At 38.4% G+C, this 13,661-nt stretch overlaps 1 protein-coding gene across 14 annotated transcripts in view; it reads left to right on the top strand.

Annotated features, from left to right (window-relative positions):
- LOC114489888 (lysine-specific demethylase 6A-like) overlaps positions 1-13,661 on the top strand; it is a 245,469-nt gene that overhangs the window by 92,965 nt on the left and 138,843 nt on the right. The gene's annotated exons all lie outside the window — the stretch shown is intronic.

The raw sequence follows: 13,661 nt of genomic DNA, 5'->3' as shown, positions 1-13,661 counted from the left end.
TGCATTTCTCTTAATCACTCTTTATTCTTTCTGAGCCTGTTTTCCTATTCTTTTTCTTTCAGGGTGTTTTTTTCCTACTTTGTCCTCCAGTTTGCTGATCTGATCCTCTGCTTCATCAATTCTGCTCTTCATTCCTTGTACTGTGTTCTTCAGTTCAGAAATTTGTATTCTTCATTTCCTCTTGGTCCTTGTTGATAGTTTATTGTCCTTTTTCATGTTGATATAATTTGCAGTGAATTCATTGTAGTTGGCCTGTATTTCATTGTGAGCTCATTTGGCTTTGTGATAATCATTTTTTTGAACTCCTTATATGATAGTTTAGTTGCCTCTATTTCATTTAGCATTCTTTCTGAGGCTTTCTCCTTTCCCTTCTTTTGGAGATTGTTTCTTTGTCTTGTCATTGTTCGTGAGACTCTTCTTTTTAGCCTGTTTCTTAAGTTGATCTGTTCTAGTTCCCTGTGATTATGTGTGAACTTCTGTGGTAGACTACCTGTGAGATTCAGTGGTGCAGTCTCTTTCAGGTATCCTGGTAGTCACAGCTTCCTCCTACTGTTTTTTTGTGATCAGTTGGAGGGGGAAGGCAAAATGGTTTAGGACAGCAAGAGAGTATTCTATGATATTTACAGTAGCAGCATCTCTTCTTACAGAAGAGATGGGAGTTTCTTTGGCTACATGTAGTGTTAACCACAATCTTCCACCCCACTTAGCCAATTTTTAGAAAGGATGGAAAGAAGAAAAGACTCTTATTGGGGAGGAAAGGATTGTGAATTGGATCTAGAAAGCAGTGAGGTTGTTGGAGGTCAGATTCTGAGGTAGGGTGAGAGTAAAGAATAGTATATAGGTGTAGTGTCTGAGAGAATAGAGCTAACCACTATAGTAATAGAGTTTGGGAAACCGAAAAGTGGGTGAGATCTAGGGAGGGGTGTTGTGTAGTATTTACAATTGTATGGAATGGGTCTTATTTACAGTAATAGTAGAGCAACAATCATATTACAGAATGTATGAGATCTAGGTAACAAGAATAGGGAGTATAGAACCTTGAGTAGTGTGCTAGTGGAACACAAAGGATAGTAAATTAGCAATACACTATGAATGAGGTAACAGGGGAAACCTATCAAATGATACGGTATAACCAGCCAAGCAAAGAGAATGATACAGAAAGAATAGGAATACCAAAATACTATTAAAATAAAAAATGTAAGAATAATGGAAAAAAAAGGTAATACAAATATGCAATAAGTTGCAGTTTCAACAAAAAAAGGGCAAAAAGCAGAAGATGGAATGAAGAAGGATAAATTTGGAAAGGGAGGAATAACACTAGAGTGAAAGGAAGGTAAGCATAAGGAATTGAGAGATACAAAAATAATACTTAAATCAAAAATTACTTTAAAAATCATAAAAACAAACAAAATTCTTGTTGGTTTCTAACTGGCCAAACCAGTTTTTCTGGTCCTGCTGTCCTCAGCAGGCTGAGGGGCAATTGGAGTGGCTTTTATGCCTTCCCAGTAAGAATTTAGTCGGTCTCTCCTGTACTGTCCGCAGGGCTTGCCATGTGGTCTCCCCAGAGGTGGTGGGTGCCCCTGAGCTCACTCTCTAGAGCTCACCACAGCGGGCTCCTGTATCGCCTCCACCGTTTCCGGATTCACGGTGCGAGCTCTGGGGTTCCTGAGGGTACACACTTACTCCCCAGTTCATGGCCTGAGCACCCAGGATCCGGTGGAGCGCCGTGCCTTTTCCTGTTCAGGGCTGTAGGGTCTGAGTCTTCCAAAAAGCCACACTATCTGTGGGTTGGGGGCGTCAGCGTGGGTGCATGGCCAGGCCGCCCTTGGAGCACAGGCTGGGGTACACACTCCTCCCACAGGTATGTGTGGGTTCTCACAGTCCGTGTGTGATTATGCCTCAGTCCTTACTTCCCTCTCTGTGCCTTCAAGCAAGGAGGCCTCTCCCGGTGCTGCTCAATCCTTGGCCAGGGAGGGAGCGGCTCACCCAGCTCTCTCCCAAGTTCCCTGAGGCAGACCCGGTAGCTTGGGGCTTGGGGCTTGGGGCTGCAACCTCCTTGGTCCTGGTGCTGATCTCTGGGCCCTTATTGTCCTGAAGCAGTCTCCTTACCGTCTGGTTTTTCAATGGCTGCTACAATTTTTGATCTCCACTTTTCATAAATGTTGTGATATTGTTGGCCTTTTGCTCTGTTTCTCCGTAGATTGGTCAGTTTTTCTTCCATGTGTAGGGGGGAGAGGAATCTGCTCCCTCCTACCATGCCGCCATCTTCCAAGTCTCATGATGTCTTTTTAAAGAGCATTTTTAGTAGCACTTTTTCATAGCTTCTCCTATAAAGCTATAATTAACTTTAACTTTGAAGAACTGAATTTAGGTTCTATACTTTTGCTATACATGAATATTTTTTGGATGGAAAGATTTTAAAACTTGATCAGATTATCAGTCAATTTTAGGACACATCATAACAAGCTCTTTGACAATGTTTGCTATTTGTATTTCCTATTGTTTGGGACAGTAAAGCCGTTGCTTTCATGATGCTTTCAAGTTTTTCATTACTTCTTTTGAAAGAAAATTGTGATTACAAATTGTTCTTTGTTTTTAAGTCACCCAAGTGTTAGAGCAATCTTTATAGCCTTTCAGTTGATAATACGGTGGTAACCAAAATGTTGCATTCCACCTGAGAATGGTACTTCTCAATTTTGTCCGTAAATGTCCTTACATTTCAAAACACCTACAAATTTTGGTAATGTCAACATTACTGATTCTGTTTTAGTTTGTTTTCTTCTTTCTCTGTACATGACTAACCAAGTTCTTTCTATTTTTCATTAACACTTTTTCACGGACCTAAATATGGTTCTCCACTTTTTTATCAAGTATGTCCGAAAATTTTCAACCAACTTATTTTGCTGTATGAGTGATTTTTCTAACTGCATCCTTGACCCCTGGTAAGTCTTCAAAGTCATTCACTACTTTCATCTTCAGATAAGGGGGAAACTGAATCGAAACATGGTTCAGTTAAATTGTGTTTATAATTTGTTTCAGCTTTGAGGAGTGCTACAGAATCAGCAATAGTGAGTGATTTTCGTTGTTTTATGCCTTGTTTTACGCCTCCTTTGCAGCTTAACAAATGTACAGTTGATGATTTGCTCTAGACGGTATTCTTACCCCTTAAAATCAACTTAAATTCTGTGGCAATAGCTTTTTAATTGGCAGATGCAACTGCTACAGCAATTTCTTTATTTTTCAGTTCATACCTATTTCTGAATGTGTGGAACTATCCCTTGAGGTAAATGGCCAGGTGTATCTTGTTTCTGAGGGTCTGTTGTTGAAGTCTTTCTATATAGCCTCAGTAGTTTCTGGCAAAAAATGTTGTTTACAGTTATTACATATTTTCTGTTCCTGTGTTCCACCCACAAATTTAGTGTCTTTACCATCATAACTAAACACTTACCACACATTATACATTACTTACGCAGTTTGGGTGAGAAGGCGAAACTAGCACAATTTCTTTTTTTCTTCTTTTTTTTTTTTTTTTTTTGTCTGCTCAATTTCATGGAGAGAAGATTCATTTTTACCATATATTTTATCAATCTCTACATACATTTTTTTCTCTCCTTTAATGAAAACATTTACCTTTCCACTTAAAGGGACTATTTATAGCTTGTCTTTGGCATATTAAATTGTCGGCATCAATAGTCTTGCTCTGTGCTGTGATTCTTAAGTTAAATAAGGGTTATTTGAACCACAAGCAATGTGGTACCATGACACTCTGGTAACTTAGACATAACTATTAAGTAGTTAATGGGCAGGAAACCTCTGTAGAATGAAGACAGTGATCAAAGGGATGATTCATGTAGCAGTCCTGGCAGGACTCAGCAGGATGGTATAAGATTTTATCATGCTTCTCAGAAGATCAAGTGATTCAAAGTTTGTGATTTATTCATTTTTGAAATTTTCCATTTAATGTTTTTGGAGGCAGTTGAGTATGGGTAACTGAAACCACAGAACGTGAAACTGTAGATAATGGGGGCCTACTATGTAATGAATTGAACACATGTCTAATTTAAACATTTATATAAGTTTTTGTTCACTTGAGTACTTAAATATTTAAACCATTTCTTACCTAATGAAAGTACATACAGGATAACTAGATAAAGTTACTTTTCCCCTACCAATTGTATTTAACTATCTCATGAAATAACTTGATAACACTTAAGGTTCCAAAACAAATTTTGAATAATAGTGATCTTATTATGTTGACTGCTATATTTGTGTTGTATGACACAACTTCTTTTTTCCTTTAGAAATTACTAATTTATTTAATTCAATTTTTTGATGTGACATTGGTTTGAAATACCATACAGGTTTTTAGTGTACAGCTCAATAATTAAGTATCATCAGCATACTGCATCATGTCTGCATTACCAGAAGTTAGTTCTCTTTCTATTCCAAATTTCCCCACATCCACCTACTATTAAAGAACAGACCTGGAAGAGAATGACAAAATACTGTTACTGAATGAATCCCCCACCCCCTAGAATCCCCCCTTGTACTGTATTCACCTTGCCTACCACCACAGAATTGGAATTATGGCTCTCAGTGCCAGAGTTTGGTGAAAAGGAGTGAAATATTTTACAGACTTAGAGTTATGTTTTAATGTCTTCATTAAAGTCCCAAAGTTCCTTAAAACACCCACAAACACACAGTCCTTCCTTAGCCTCTTTGCATAGTCCAGGGTACCATAGTTCAGGAAAAAAAAAATAGAAGTCTGTGGCTCAGGTAGCCTCCGGTTCTTCCCAGTAACCCATGCTCCAATAGCAGGCCTCCTGTCGTTCCCAGCCCCATCAGCTGTGTTGAGGGATCTCCAGTTCTCAGTGCAAACCACGTGGCACCTTCTCCTGGCACACCAGCAAGAGTCCCTTCACCCCTTTCCTTCCCTGCATGGTCTCCCCTTTCCTTCCCTGCATGGTCTCCCCTGCTTCCTAAGCCATGTAACTAAGGGAGCCACAAAGCCACGTGGTTCCAACCCTGCATGGCTACCATGCCTGGGTTTAAATCCCACTGCTGATTTTCCTCTGCATCTCCATTCCCATATTTTTCCAGCTTTTCAGGGTTGCCATAGTAATTCTGGGTAGGTGTGGTCACGTGTTGTGAAGCAAACCATCTCCAGCCTTTCACGCAGGCTCTGTTACCAGGGGGAGCTGCTTTCCAGTTACATGATGGGTGGAAGTCACTTCCATCATCCTGGCTTAGAGCAGTCCACAGCTATTTAACATATCTATGAAGCCAGCCAAAAGTTAGGTGTGCAAAATAACTTTTTTAAAATATTTATTTATTTATTTTAGAGAGGGAGGGGGGAGAGAGAGACAGACAAACAGACACATGAATGTGCAGTTGCTGGGGGCCGTGGCCTGCAACCCAGGCATGTGCCCTGGCTGGGAATTAAACCTGTGACACTTTAGTTCGCAGCCTGAGCTCAATCCACTGAGCTACACTGGCCAGGGCACAAAATAACTCTTAATAGCCCTGCCAGTAGCGTCCCATCCCCCAGTTAATACTTGTGGAGGTGAGGATATCCTATATTTGATAATTCCTGCACACCCCAAGTTCTGGGCTTCATTTCAAATGCTTCCTTTGGGGGCACCTGGTTGCACCCTGTTACATTACTGCCAAGCCCCTTTCTGTCTGGCTGTCTCCAAACTTGTCTTCATATACATATGTTTGGAGTTTTTCTGCTTAATCTCTTCCCCTTCTTTTTTTAACATTTATTTATTCTAAAGAGAGGGTTAGGGAGGGAGGTGGAGATGAAGAAAAACATCAATGTGAGAAAGAAACATTGATCGGTTACCTCTTGCATGAGGCTTAGTGGGGAATCAAACTCATAGCCCAGGCATGTGCCCTGAGTGGGAATTGAACCAGTGACATTTCCATTCATGGCTGACAAACAGCCAACTGAGCTGCACAGTCCAGGGTCCTTCCCCTTCTTTTAACGAGGCCCACAAAGCCCTTTCTCTCTGACATTTGTCAATCTGTTCCATGTTGTCCCTGCCTCTGTTTTTATTTTGTTAGTTTATTTTGTTCATTACCTTCCAGATATTAAGTGAAATCATAAGGTATTTGTCTTTGAGTGGTTCATTTCACTTAACATATACTCTCCAGGTCCATCCATGCTGAGCAAAAGGTTAAGAGTTCCTTCTGTTTTTTGCAGCCATGTAGCATTCTGTTGTGTAAATGTTATCGCACCTTTTTATCCATTCATCAACAATGGGGACTTGAGCAATTCCCCAATGTTAGCAGTTGTAAATAACACTGCTGTGAACAAAAGGTGTATGTAGTATTTTGAATTACTGTTCAGGTTTCTTTGGATATATCTCCACAAGTGAAATTGCTGGGTCAAAAGGCAGTACTATTTTTACTTTTTTGAGGCAATTCCATACTGTTTTCCCCAGTGACCGCACCAGTCCGCATTTCCAGGAACATTGCAAAAGGTTTCCCTTTCTCCACATCCTTGTCAGCACTTGTTGTTTGTTGATCTACTGATGATAGTCATTCTGGCAAATGTGAGGTGATGTGTCTTTTTGGTTTTAATTTGCATTTCTCTAATGTTGAGCATCCTACTACATATCTATTGACCATTCCTGTGTTCTCTCTGGAGAAGTGTGTATTCAGGTCTTTTGTCAACTTTTTTAATGGGGTTGTTTATATTCTTGAGTTTTTTAAGTTCTTCATATATGTTGGAAATTAATCAATTATTAAGTATACAAATGATAGATATATTCTCCCATACAGTTTGTTCCCTTTTCATTTAATTGATGTGCAGAAGATTTTTTAATTTTATGTAGTCCTATTTGTTTATTTCTTCTTTTGGTTCCTTTGACCCAAGGGGATAAGGAGATTTATCAGCGAAACTGTTGCTACTAGAAATGCCTGAAATTTTACTGCCTGTGTTTTCTGCCAGGATTTTTTATGGTTTTTCGTTTGTTTTTGGCCTTATATTTAAATTTCTTAGCCATTTTGAATGTATTCTTGTGGTCTTTTTCTTTTTGTATATATCTCTGTAATTTCCCCAGATTCATTTATTGAATAGATTGTTTTTACCCTCTTGTATGTTCTTGTATCCTTTTTCAAAGAGTAATTGACCATAAGTGTGTAATTTATTTCTGGGGTCTGTATTCTATTCCATTGATCTATATACCTTTTTTTGTGGTGATACTATGCTGTTTTGATTACTAGGACCTTTTAAAGTGTGATTTAATATTAAATATTAAATAGTGTGATATAAAATAAATTACCTCCAACTTTGTTCCTCTTTTTCAAGATTTCTGAGGTTATTCAGGTCTTTTTGGTTCCATGTAAATTTTTGAAATATTTGTTCTGTATCCATGAGATATGCCTTTGGTGTTTTCATAGGAATTGCATTGAATTTATAGATTGATTGAATAGTTATAGGCATTTTAATGATAATTTTTTTATCCATGAACACAGTATATTCTTCCACTCACTTCTTCCTCACATTCTTCCTGTAGCATCTTAAAAGTATCCTAATACAGACCTATTACAGCCTTGGTTAAATATATTCGTAGGTACCTTATTTTTATTTTTTGTAATAGTGAGAGGAATAGTGAGAGGAATTGTTTTCTCTGATAGTTTATTATTGGTGTATAAAAATGTCATTGATTTCTGAATTTTGCTTGTGTATCCTGCTAATTTGCTAAATTCGTTTATTAGGTCTAGTAATTTTTGGTAGAATATTTAGGGTTTTCTATGTACACTATCATGTAATCTACAAACAATGACAGTTTTACTTCCTCCTTTCCAATTTCGATGCATTTTATTTCTTTTTCTGGTCTGATTCCTGTGGCTAGGACTTCCAGTGCTATTAAATAGAAGTGGTGAAATCATACATCTCTTTCTTGTTCTTGATCTTAAAAGAAATGTTTTTAGTTTTTGCCCTTTGAGAGTGAGGTTAGCTCTGTTAAAGGAACTTTATTACAATGAGGTATGATCTCTATTTCCAGCTTTCTCAGAGTTTTTATCTTAAATTGGTGCTGGATTATATCAAATGGGTTTTCTGCACCTATTGATATAAAATACAATTTTTATCTTTCATTTTGTTTATATGAAGTAATCATGTTTATTTGCATGTATCATACCAAACTTGCATTCCCAGAATGAATCCCACTTGATTATGGGTACAATCTTTTCAATGTACTGTTGAGTCTTGTTTGCTAATTCTGTATTGAGCATTTTAGCTATATGTTTATCTGGTATATAGGCTTTCTTTCTTCTTTCTTTCTTTCTTTCTTTCTTTCTTTCTTCAAAGTGTCTTGATTTGGTTTTGGAGTTAAGATAATGCTGGCCTTTTAAAAGGAGCTTGGTAGTCTCCCTCCCTTTTGAAGATTTTGGAATAGTTTGAGAAGAATAGGTATTCTTTTTAATTGTTTGATAAAATTCTCCTGTGAAACTTCTTGGTCTAAAAGAACTCTTGTTTTCTGAAAGATTTTTGTTTTTTGCTTTTCTTTTATTACTGCTTGAGTTTCTTTCTTTCTTTTCTTTTTTTTTTTTTTCTTTTTTTTTTTTGTAATTGTTTTAACTCAGGTTTCCTGGTTCTTCCTGATTCAGTTTTAGAAGATTATATATTTCCACAAATGTATGCATTTAACCCAAGCTGTCTTATTTGTTGCCATGTAGGTGCCTGTAAGATTTTATTATACTGCTTTGTATCTTTATTGTGTCAGTTATTACATCTCCCCTTTCATTTCTGATTTTATTTACTTGGGTCTTCTCTTTTTTTCCTGATGAGTCTGGTTAAAGGCTTTTTGATTTTGTTTATTTTTTCAAAGAAACAGCCCCTAGATTTATTGGTCCTTTGAACTATTCTTTTGGCCTCTGTGTCACTTATTTCTATTTTCATCTTTATTATTTCCTTTCTTTTAGTGATTCTAGGCTTTATAAGTTGCTCTTTTTTAGTGCTTTTTGAGTATAAGGTTAGATTTTTTTTCATTAGAGATTTTCTTGCTTCTTAAGGTAGGCTTATAATGCTGTGAACCTTCATAACTTTTGCTGGTGTCCCACAGGTTTTGGGTTGCTGTGTGTTTCTTTTCATTTGTTTCTGGGTAATTATTTTTTTATTTTTCTCCTAGATTATATTGCTGATCCATTCATTATTTAACACCATGCTATTTAGACTTTATGTATTTCAGTGATTTCAGGGGTTTTTTTTTTTTATTGGAATTGATTTCTAGTCTCATACCATGGTGGACAGAGATGATATTTGAGTAATTTTAATCTTTCTGAATTTATTAAGACTTATTTTGTGTCCTACTATTTGGTCTGTGTTTGAGAATTGTTCTGTCTACATGTCTACACTTGGGAAGAATGTATATTCTGCTGCTGTGGGATTAAATACTGTATAATTAAAATTTAATCTCACTTGTTCAGTGTATTATTTAAGGTCTCTGTCCCCTTTTTTGTTTGTTTTTGGTTTTGCTCTGGAAGATCTCTACCCATTGATGACAGTGGGGTATTAAAATCCCCTAATGTAACTGTATTGCTGTCAATCACTTTCTTAAGTCTGTGAAGAGTTTTCCTTACATATTTAGGTGCTTCTATATTGGGTACATACATGCTTACAGGGGTTATATCTTCTTATTGGTTTAATCTCTTCTGTGTTATATAGTGATCTTCTTTGTGTCATTATGGCCTTTGTTTTGAAGTCTGTTTTGTCAGATACAAGTATTGCTACTGCAGCTTTTATTTAGTTCCATTTTTATGGAACATGATTTTTCATTCTTTTACTATCAGTATCTTTTGTTCTGAGGTGGCTGTCTTGTAGACAGCCTGTATATGGGTCAGATTTTCTTCTTTCTTTCTTTCTTTCTTTCTTTCTTTCTTTCTTTCTTTCACAGCTAATAATCCTCTCCTAAGTATATTTTATTGTTTATGCGTTTATAGTTGTCCCAGTTTTTTTTTTTACCTCTTCATGCCCCTCAGCTCTCCACCTTCCAACCCTCCTGCATTCTCCTCTGCCCATAGTTCATGTCCATGGGTTGTACCTGAAAGGTCTTTAGCTTCTCCATTTCCCATATTATTATTAACCTTCCTCTGCTTATTTGTGCCTACTTATTATACTTCTTATTCCCTGTACCTTTCTCCCCATTCTTCCCCTTCCCTTCCCCACTGATAACCCTCCATATGATCTCTATTTCTGTGAATCTGTTCCTGTTCTAGTTATTTTCTTAGTTTTTGTTTTTGTTTTTAGGTTTGGTAATTGATAATTATGAGTTTGTTGTTATTTTAGTGTCCATAGTTTGGTCTTTTTCTTAGATAAGTCCCTTTAGTGTTTCCTACAATAAAGGCTTCGTTATGATTAACTCCTTTAACCTCACCTTATCTGGGAAGCATTTTATTTGCTCTACCATTCTAAATGATAGCTTGCTGGATAGAGTAATCTTGAATGTAGGTCCTTGCCTTTCATGACTTTCAATACTTCTTTTCAGCCCCTTCTTGCCTGCAAGGTGTCTTTTGAAAAATCAGCTGATAGGCTTATGGGCACTTGTTTGTAAATAACTGTCTCCTTTCCTCTTGCTGCTTTTAAGATTTTCTCCTTATCTTTAATCTTGGGTAATGTAATTATGATGTGCTTTGGTGTGTTTTTTCCTGGATCCAGTTTCATTGGGACTCTCTTGACTTTCTAGAAGACTATTTCCTTCTCCAAATTGAGGAAGTTTTCTTGTTATTTGTTCAAGTAAGTTGTCAATTTGTAGCTCTCCCCCTTCTCCTCTGGTATCCCAATGATTCGGTGTTGGAACATTTAAAACTGTCCCAGAGGTGCCTGCATCACCTCATTTCATTGAATTCTTGTTTCTTCATTCTTTTCCAGTTGGATTTTGTTTTCTTCCTTTTGTTCCAAATTGTTGATTTGAGTCCTAGTTTTGTTCCCTTCCCTGTTGCTTCTCTGTGTATTTTCCTTTATTTCACTTTGTATAGCCTTGATTTCTTTGGTTGTTTTTTGACCAAACTTGGTCAATTCTGTGAGCATCCTAATTACAGTATTTTGAACTCTCCATCCGATAGGTTATTTCTCTCTTCATTGCTTGGCTCTTTTTCTGGAGTTTTGATCTGTTGTTTCATTTTGGCCATATTTATTTATCTGGACACACCTGTTACATTATAAGGGGCAGAGCCTTAGTATTCCCCTGGTTGGAGCAACCCTCTTCACTGTGTTGTGGCACTGCTTATGGCGGGCGGGGGGTTGGGGGGGGTCTGAAAGGGAACGATGCTGCTTGTTGGCTTGCTCAGCTCTCATCCCACCTTTCATCACTTCCCATAAGTGATTTGTGCCCTTTCAGATGGTGATTCCCAGGTGGGTGGGTTTGTATACATTCTAGGACTGTGTGAGACTCTCACTGAATACTCCAGTGAGGCTAGGAGTTTCTCTTGCTGCTGCACACCAGCAGATTTTAAAGACAGAGGCTTTGAGTCTTTAGTTTCCCACGCTGACACTCTCATGGGTTTCACTGTCTACTCCACTGATGTTCCTCCTGGCTCATATGAATGTGAATGTGGGGCCCACTGGTTAAGTCAGTCCCCACTTCCCCTCACAGTCCGCTACCTAGTGGCTTGTCCTCTCAACCCCAGCTGCCAGTCTCTGCCCCTCCTACCAGTCTGGATGAATGTTTCTTTATCTCTTTGTCTGAGTTCCATGCACTTTGATTTACTGGCTGTTCTTATTTTTAAATTGGTTCTCATCCTTCTTTTGGTTATGTGGGGAGGTGAAGCATTTCTACCTACACCTCCATTTTGGCCAGATCTCTGGGTCACATTTTCTTATCCATATACTACCCTAGGTCTTTTGTTAGGTGAGTATATTTTATTTACATTTATAGTCATTATTGATAGGTACTTATTTATTACTCTTTTATTATCTATACCTATGTTCCTCTATGTTTATATTTCTTTTCTTATTTTTTAATTTTTATTGTAGTTTTCCATTACCATTTTGTCCCCTTTTCCTCTCTCTATACCACGGTCACTCCACTGTTGTCCAGGTCCATGAGTCTTTTTCCTTTTTGCTTAGTCCCACCTCCTCTGAATCTTTTTCTTATTCAGGCCCTTTAACAGTTCATGTGATACTGTTTTTGCGTTAATGTACTTCTTTACCTTTTCTCGTTTGGAAGTTCTTTATTATACCCTCAGTGTTAAATAATAGCCTTGCTGAATACAGTAATCTCGTGTTTTATGTCCTTGCTTTTCATCACTTGTATACTTCATGTCAGTCCTTCTGGCCTGAAGTGTTTCTGTGAAGAAATCAGCTGACAGTATTTTGGGAACTCTTGCAGGTAACTCTCTCACTTCCTCTTTGAAAGATTTTCATTTTGTCTTTATCCTTTTGCATCTTACTGTGATATGTCTTGGTGTGGATCTCTTTTGATTTACCTTTGGTAGACACTCTGCTGCCTGACCTTGTGTAACTGTTTTCTTCAACAATTTTGCGTAGTTTTCTGCCATTATTTCTTCCTGCAGCTTAGAGCTGTGGTTAGATCTGTATAAGCTGCAAGGATGCCTGAGGTCTGCCTTTATCTGTCATCTACCCCAGCTTCTCATGTGGTTGCATGATCTTCCTCCAGAGCCTTCCAAAGAATGACTTCAGGCTGGGTCCAGGATGAAGTGTCACTACAGACACTTCAGCAGGTCATACATAAGCTCAGTAGGGCAGAGTGGACAAAGTAGTCAGGTTTGGGAAGATGGGTGAGGGTACTGTTAGGTCTGCTACTTGGTGGTTGTGTGGTCAAGCACTGAATACATTAAAAGTGGCACCTATGCCACAGTAGCTTCCCTACGAGCAGCACACTACAGATCCAGGTTCATAACAGCAAACTGATTGAGCTGCAGCCACTGGGGCTCAGGGAGACAGATCAAAAGAATTTCCAATAGGGACTAGTGTCATAGGAACGTGTAGTAGTCCTAGACAACAGCCTCAGAGAAAGACACTCCAAATGTCCCTGCTCTGAGCAGTTTAGCCCTCTCCCTTGGAACTGAGTTCAGCAGCAGATCTGTGCCTCTGGGACTTGGGAGGGATGATCTTGTCATCTGCTGTGGTGCTGTCAAGCCACTGTGAGGGTTGTGGCCCTTTATTTCCTTTACTAAGCATATGGCACAGTGAATTTGCAGAGGAGATAGGAGTGGCTTCGTTGTGATATAGCAGCACAATCTAGCACCTGCCTAATGCCCAGACAGACTATTTTTCCCAGAGACTCTGCTCCAAAAGTCAAAGCTGTGTGCAGTACTCTAATCACCCTTGGGACTGGCCTCCACAGGACACAGTCACAGAGTGATGCAATAGGTAGAGGGGACACCAGCTGTGCACTCAAGATGAGAAATAATGAGCCCCTTTCCAAAGTGACACAGTTTCATCACTGTCTTAATCTCCATTAGAGATTTTGCAAAGATCACCCCAAAGGTCCTCCTTGGGTATTGCAAGCTTTGCCCTCCATAGGACCCAACCACAACAGAGTGCTGTTGTCAGTAGTTGGAAGAGTGGGCAGTGCATTCCCAAGGCTAAGTATGTAACAGTAGGAGTGCTCAGGGTCACTATTCGGATGTATTCCTCTCCCAGGTGGAATGAAACCCCACTGATTTTTATGAACACATTCATTTTTCTT

This window comes from Phyllostomus discolor, chromosome Y, assembly GCF_004126475.2.
Source record: "Phyllostomus discolor isolate MPI-MPIP mPhyDis1 chromosome Y, mPhyDis1.pri.v3, whole genome shotgun sequence".
Classification (NCBI taxonomy): Eukaryota; Metazoa; Chordata; class Mammalia; order Chiroptera; family Phyllostomidae; genus Phyllostomus; species Phyllostomus discolor.
The sequence above is the reverse complement of the archived record's forward strand: the minus strand, read 5'-3'. Positions and strand labels throughout refer to the sequence as shown.